Source organism: Frankliniella occidentalis, unplaced genomic scaffold (genome assembly GCF_000697945.3).
Source record: "Frankliniella occidentalis isolate FOCC.00 unplaced genomic scaffold, Focc_3.1 Scaffold473, whole genome shotgun sequence".
NCBI classification, from domain to species: domain Eukaryota; kingdom Metazoa; phylum Arthropoda; class Insecta; order Thysanoptera; family Thripidae; genus Frankliniella; species Frankliniella occidentalis.
Window position 1 is genome coordinate 104,456 of NW_026267591.1, and position 7,884 is coordinate 112,339.

At 52.5% G+C, this 7,884-nt stretch overlaps 1 protein-coding gene across 2 annotated transcripts in view; it reads right to left on the reverse strand.

The window, feature by feature from the left end:
- Positions 1 to 7,884, reverse strand: part of LOC113217835 (knirps-related protein-like) — a 46,072-nt gene that overhangs the window by 23,770 nt on the left and 14,418 nt on the right. The window lies entirely within an intron of this gene.

Consider the following 7,884-nt stretch of genomic DNA (forward strand, 5'->3'; position numbering starts at 1 on the left):
TAAAGAAATATTAAAATAAAAAATTGAAGTCATCGTGGGGACTTCAACCACAGACGCCGCTGGTCGGGCATACTAAACAGTTTGTATCTAGAAGAGTTGCGCCTGCTCCTCTGCGACGAGGCACACGGCGGCGCACACAATATTTATGGTCGATATCAATGTGGTCATTTCAGCACATCGGCGCCGCTCTGCGCTGGCCTTGGGTATTTATGCCGCGCGAGCGTGGAAGGTATTGGGACGAACGCGAGTATATATGTGATGTGGAGGATGGGCAAACCAGGTAAAGCAGCAGGATCACGACCAAGTCATAAGTAAATAAGAAAAAAATAAAATAGAGTGGTACATATGAACCTGCTGCTATCGGCTCCGGGCTGGGCGAGCGAGCGCGCGCGCGCACGCTCACACACACACACACACACACACCGGCCGACACCTCGGCTCGGCGCGGAGACTACTCATCGGCGAGGCGTAATGACCAGGTCTGGCGCACGTTGTTCGTACACGCGCCTAGCCACCATTACGGACATCCTGATGAGAAATACGCTCGTACCAGTTGATATTCACACAGTACGGCACGGCGTACCGGCGGCGCGATGCAAGACTCTCACTCGTATTGGGGCGTGCTGCAGAGCTGGCGCGGCGGGGCGGCGGGGGCGTACCGAGGCGTACCCACACGGAATTACTGTCATTGCGGAGACGAACCTGTTCAAACGAGGATGGATGGGTACGGCTCGCTCGGGCCAACAGCGCGCACCCACGCGAGGGGCGAGAAAACTTGTGCGTCCGCAAGGAAAGAGGAAGTCTGTGTGACCGAGAGGGAGGGAGATATGGTGCGAGACATGAGGTGAAAGACGGAAAAATGGCTTACGAATAGAGAGTGCGCGCAGTGCGCGGCATTCAACAACCTCCAAATCATCCCTCTAAAGCAGGAAAGAGGGGAGGAAGGGGGGGGGGAGTCGAGAGAAAAGAAGAAAAAAATTGAACAACCGTGAGTTTTCGCTGCAGGTGAGGAATAACGAACCGTGTCGGGAAAGGGCAGAGCGGCGGCGGCGGCGCGCGGACTTTTTCGGCCGATTCACTTGAAAAATGAAGATTGCTGCTTTGTAAGAACAGCTGCTGCAGCAGGGCGGCGCGTCCACCGTTATTTCAACAAGTCAAATCTGAGAAAAAGGAGAAGGGAAGATGGAGATGGGAATAAGACAGAGGCGCAGAGAGGCAAGGCCGGCGGGTGGACCCGGTGGTCGGGGTGGGTCCTGGTGACGCCTGCCGCGCGCCGCGCTTCCTGCTTCCTGGGAGGCGAGGAGGAGTATATGCGGCCAGGGCGATGCTGAGGGAGAGATCGATGGGGATCGGAGAGAGAACGAGGTCCTTGTGAGGGAGGGACACACTTGCGACCGCAGACTGTGCTGCCGGCGCGACGAGGCAGCGCCTCCTTCCTTCACCACATGCCGCCCCGCTAAAAACCTGACAGAGGGAAATCGAAACACAACTCGAACACAGAGGCCTGTCGTAATAACGCCGCACTAACCGGTTCTAACAGCTTAATAATAGCGCACCAACGGGGAAGAAAAAAAGAAAGAAATGTCGCCGTAATAACGTAGTGATAGGCACCAATATCAACAGACTTCTTCCTTAATTTGGCTTGTAATGTACATGCGGTGAGTGTGAGCAAAATAAAGGTCAGGGTGTGTGGACCACCTCACGATGGCACAAAATTCTGTGAAATAAAGACTGTTTCTTAAAGATCCAAGTAAATTTTAATCCAATATAAAATTGTGCGCTTCAAGCAAAGCAATATTGCAAAAGCAAAATTTCTTAATTCCCCAAAATTAAAATTGCCTTGTTTTAAGAGCAACATCGATCACTGGGCATGATTTAACTTGGATGGTTGAAAGATTTTTCTGGTTGCCCTTTTTTGGAGTGATTTCCCCCGTGCAGGCTGCGTATTCGTATTTTCAGGGTATTGTCTGAACCGGGGCCACGCTTTTTGCCTACCCATCAGGCGTCTTATAAAGGGCGTATGACCCCCCTGACCCTCCCCTCTGGCTAACGCGCCTGGCAACATTGCAGCAACCTGTCGCGATGGATGCCGTCCACATGCAAATCAGAAAGGCAAGGCGCGCTGGTATACGGTAATAAGAAATGCCGTCATTCGGAAAAGTTGGGAACTCATACGCTCCATCGCCTTCGCTATCTTGCTCTCGCTCTCTCCGCACAGCCGGACGGCGCTGCGCTCTAGCGGCCCGCCGCGGCACCAGCCGGCCCGACACGCCCCATCACCTCTCTCCCCCCTCAGCCCCACCGACCAGCCGGATGAGTGTGGAGTATCGGGACGGATTGGCGCGCTCGACTCTCCCGCCGAAAGGGAAGGCACACCCAACACGCACCTTCAGGCGGCGACAGAGTATAATGCACTTCTTAGAAGTGCCCGGAGTGGCAAGTTTTCAAAACATACCAATTTATTAATTGAACATTTTTAAGATGAAAAAGATCATTGAAAACAATCAAAATTTTGAAAAATAATGTAAAAATTGCAACGCAAATTTTGGATGCGTTACGTTGATAGTTGTCTTTTTATGATTATAAAGAATCATTTTCAATCATTTTAATATGTCCGCAACAGCAGGCTGCGCCGCGAGCCAAACACATAGAAGGGGCGAGTCGCGAGGAGGGACTCTCTTGTCGTCCCATCGATGAGCGAGGCGATCGCGAGATCCGCCGATAAACCTTTGGCCCGGCGGGCCGCGCAATTAAAACAACATCCACGGCGCCTGTTTATAAATGTTTACCCCATTAGAATAATCGGCCGTGGCGACGGGAAAGTAGGCAACCCAACATGTGGTGTGTGTGTGTGTGCGCAGGTGCCGAAATACACCGGGCTGGGGGGTGTGGTGGCGGGGCGAGTGAGATGCCCGGCCACACCACCATAGAGGGAGGAGGACAACGACGCCATATCACCACAGCTTCGGTGTGCACAAACAGCACAACGAGCAGCAGCAGCAGCTAGTCGGCGGAAGATGTTTCCACGATGAAAGTACACCAACAGCATATGAACACGCATTTAAGGCCCGTGAGCGCACGCACACGCACGCTGCGCGCGCGCTCACATTATAAAAGCCATCGCCACCTCCTCGACACCCCCGGAGGTCTTCTGCTGCAGCGCCGCTCATATCTCGTCGGAATGCCTCCTTCTTACTCCGCGTCATAAATCTCCCCAATGGGAGAGCGAGAGAGAGAGAGAGGGAGGTGAGGTGGAGAGTGAGAGGAGAAAGAGAGAGAGAGGGAGATGGTCGATCCTTATCACACATGCGCAGCTTATATTCGCGCCTTTTGCGCCTCGCGCGCGCGCCTGACCGCGTTTGTCGTTAGCCGGCGACATGTCGCGGAGGGCTTGACCCGCTGCAAGGCTCGCGGCCCGGCGCAGCCCAGGGTCGTTAAAGTCGAACCTCGGCGATAAATTGTGAACGATGTGAGGCGGGGCGGTACGGCGGGGGGCGGCTGCAGAGAGGACCCTCGCGGGGGTGGCGCGCCGGGCCGCCCTCACCTCGCGCCCCGCGGCCGCCCCCGGGCCCGGCAGAGAGGCCCCCCCGGCCAAGCCAGCAGCGGCCCGCTGCAGCGTGGCGCCCGGGGCAAGACATGCTCCCTCGTTAGCCGTCAAAGAAACGCCGACAAAAACGGCCGTGATGTCAGAGCGGTCGGGCATGCAGTTTACAAAACCTCTCTTCTGGCGCGCCCCGGTGTCGCCCGACCCCACCCGAACCGCCGAACCGCGCGACCCCGCGGGGACAACCGCCCATCCCTTCGCACACGCGCTTCCAAAATAAACTCAAAGATAGCGGGATGAACATGGAAATCGACTTAATACGCTTATTTGTAAACTCTTGTTCGGCCCTCGTGCCTGGAGGCTCCATAGCGCGCTCCGGCGGCCCCCAGCCTCCCACGCACGGCGGGCGGGCGCCGTTTCCCGAGGAGAGAATAGAGACGACGGCCAAAACGTTTTTTGCCCCACCTTCACTCTGTCAACTCAAATGTGTACATAGTACACATTAAAGAAAGTGTACATGGCATGTATGCTTTAATTAATGTGTACATGCCTATGTACACATTTATAAATGTGTACATGCCCATGTACACATTTATAAATGTGTACATGCCCATGTACACATCTTTTAAAGTGTACATATAACCGTTAGTATATATGCCATGTACACATCTTTCAATGTGTACATGCCTATGTACACATTGATAAATGTGTACATGGGCATGTACACATTTATAAATGTGTACATGGGCATGTACACATTTACAAATGTGTACATAGCCATGTACACATTAATTAAAGCATACATGCCATGTACACTTTCTTTAATGTGTACTATGTACACATTTGAGTTGACAAAGCATATTAATGGTAGAGTACGGCTGCAGTGGGTGCCAACTTCAAATTAAAGACAGCCCTCAACCTCTTTTCCCCATCTTTTTTTTTTTCCTTTTCGGAATCCCTCGAATCGTCCCCAAATCTACGCACGCGAGGTCATACGCTCACTCCGCCTCCCGCGCCCTCCGCGTAAAGACTCGCGAACCGTACGGCACCCGCCGATTGTGCGACGATCCGCAAGTTTCTATGAACAAGGCGGGCATTTTCCATTCGGTGATATTCCGCCCCGAACAAACGCGATGCACAATTAAGCAATCATCGCTATCTCACACGCCTCACTCGCGTGTCGACCAAGCAGCCGAGACGGAAAGATGCGCGCGGAGAATTAGCGAGAGAGTGTGGGTGGGCGAGTGCGTGCGTGTGAGAGAGAAAGAGCGCATTACTGGAAACTATTTGCAAGCACCACCTGATGAGCTTATTGACAGAGTGTTGCCAAAACAGAGCGCACACGGCCCGGTCCACGCGGTTGGTCCGGTGCACCCGGCCGGCCCGAGGGCGTGGGTGCGCTCGGCTGGCACAGTGCGCTATGGCCCGGCTCTGCCCGGCTCACACGACTCAAGGCCCCTGCGTATAGCGTGCGCTCACCGCTGCACTCTGCGCAACATATACTGTCTCGTTTGTTGTATTATGATTTCAGTTTCAACGGTGAAGGTCCCGATCCTTGCCTTCCAGAGGGTCTGCAGTAAACACGTTTGGAGTAAGTGATAAGTTGAAAATAGGTAATTTTAATGCAAACACAGACACAGGCAATAAATGAGACCCATGGCAGCCGATGAGAAAGTTTTCGCACTAATGACATCAATATAAAATGCGCTAATGAATGCCATTTCAATGCGAAAATCTAAATTATCGCTTCATAAAAGTGACCGAATGTTGTAATCAAATTTAGACAGGTATTGCAACTAATTTTTATTAATTAAAATGAAATTCTTCGGAGTTTAAGTATGATCCGCGATAATTAAAACCGACTGGTTAGTTTCGTGGACATAGTTGACTGGCACAGTCCCCCTTGCTTCGGAGCCAACAAATTCGGCAATTTAAAGGAGCTCGGCGCCTGCGAAACTGGACATAGGCCACCCCGCAGTACACGGATGCACACCAGGCAAGCTGATGTCTACCTACCAGGCGCCTTGAGTGCTTGCGGAGGCCAAAGTTCGTAACGGCGAATGACGGACGTAATTTCTGGAAGAAATCTAGGACCGGCTGGCACCCAGCACCTTCATCTTATTTTTACTATCGCCTCTAACTATATGGTGACTACTGCGAACCCGCACGTTTGGTACATACCCAATGTAAAAAGACGGCTTGTTTTCGCAGTAAGCGTGGCGTTTTCGAAGATATGGCTCAATTTGGTTCCAGCCTGAACTGAACTACAAAGGCCCCTCCTCGTACTTCTCCCGGCCACAACAGAGTCTGTTTGGCGCGGCGTCGAGGAAGTCTCCGTATACAAAGTAAAGCACAAGAGGACGCGTGTCTGCCTCGGCGGGTCGCGCCGTGACTCACGAGCCTCGTGATTGCCCCCTAAACGTATTCCGAGTTAGCGCGCCGCGCATATCCGGGGCGGCGGCGGCGACAGATCGCACACACACGACGACGGTTCGCACGCGCCCGTCACTCGCAAAACACATTTACCGCCTAATTGACGGCCGACGGAGTGCGGGGTGCACCACGGCCAGGTTGGGCAAGCAGCGGAGCACAGCCTTCCAGAGGACTTTTCCCATACGAGTCCAAGCGCACGACACACACACCACTCCCCACTTTTTGACCATTCAAGGCAAGGTCGGCCTGGTCTCGCGGTTCGGTTGAGTTCGGGGGTCGCGGTCGGCGGCGGCGTGGCGTTCTCCCCTGATCTCCGTAAAGGCCAAGCCGCTTAACTTTCACGCGTGCAATTAGTAATGACCGCCGAAACATTTAACCCGCCTGGTTTTGCTCGCACCCATTCTCGACCATGCATAGCGTCCTGCAAAGCCATAGTGCGACTCGGTTTACTAAGATTACAGCTTTTCAAGATTTTTACCATTACTTCACTGTTCACTCGGCTTTAGCCATACGATGTGACGAGTTCAGCGGTTTGACTTACTTTTTCTACGACCTTTCTCATATCGCATGCGCTGACTTTCTCAGGAGGTGAACCCCACCTTCGGGCGCGGCCCATGTACAGCGAAACATTAAGTTGGAGCCCTCCGCGGTGACATGTGCTTGCTGAAAATGTTTCGCTGACCGCGCATGCCTGCCTGCGGCCGGAGCGGCGCGGGCGGCCATATGCCAGCCACCGGGGTGGAACATGCAAAGCGCGTTGTGAAATGGTTTCATAAGCGGGCTGTGTGACAAGTGACATCCATCATCTCGTCGCGGACGACGTTCGGTCGCAAGTGTTTTCTTCTATATTTTGATCAGAGAAGACGTCAAACGGCAAAATCTCATTTGGGGCGCCTCCGTGATCCGTGATCCCGTCCCCGAGTTATATTTAAGGTAAAGAATGATCGTACAGTAATTTGTGTTCCTCTTGCCGAGAGTCGCGTAAATCACGGGAACATTGGAACCTGTGACATTGGCAGGGGGTACTCAGGAGGCTCCTCCGCTGAAGAAACCGACCGTTCCGACTTTCTCGAGCTCAACCTCCCGTAATTCCTCTGTCCCTACAGTTGTCCATCGCTCTCTCACACCACTCGGGAATCGATTCCGAGCCGTCATTCGGGGCGGAGACGACACCACAGCAGCAGCTCGTGTCGCTCGCTAAGTTTCAACGCCGCGCTGTAAATTATCGCACACCCGTATGAAAAACTAAATCGTTTTCGCGAATACAGATTGCCATCCGAGGCGCTCGTCAAAGCGTCTCGCCGTGTCGTTCGGTGGCCGGCCGGACACACGGCTAATTAATGGCCACAGTAAAACACAGTGTGACGAGCAAAAGCAGTGGGAAAGCAGCGATACCGTATTTATTATTGCTATTGAGAATGTTCGAAGTATTGGGGCCCAACGCGGCGCGCTGAAGAGAAGCACCGCCACCTCGCGGAGCGGCTCATCCTCTCGGGCACAGCAGGGATGGAACTATTTGCCAAGAAAACTGAGAGAAACTGGGAAGTGTGCGATTTGGCTCCTTTGAATGGTGGAGTGAAATATAACGGATAGTTTTTTGGCGGACGGTAATAAATTTGTGGGATAGCAACTCGTAAAAATGAAAACTGGAAAGATGAGCGAACTAATTTATAATTTGTTATCTTATTTAGGCAATTTACGGGGCAGCACTCGATAATAAAATATTCCCCAATCAAAACAGCTCGCTTTACGATGAAGAAAGTGATTCCCAACAAAACAAACCGCTCGGCGCGATAATTAATAATCACGCAGGAATATTACTCGCGTCTAACGATTGGTGTAAAAAGTAATAAAAATATTACTCGCGTTTTATGATTGGTGTAAAAAGTAATAATAATTGATAAACC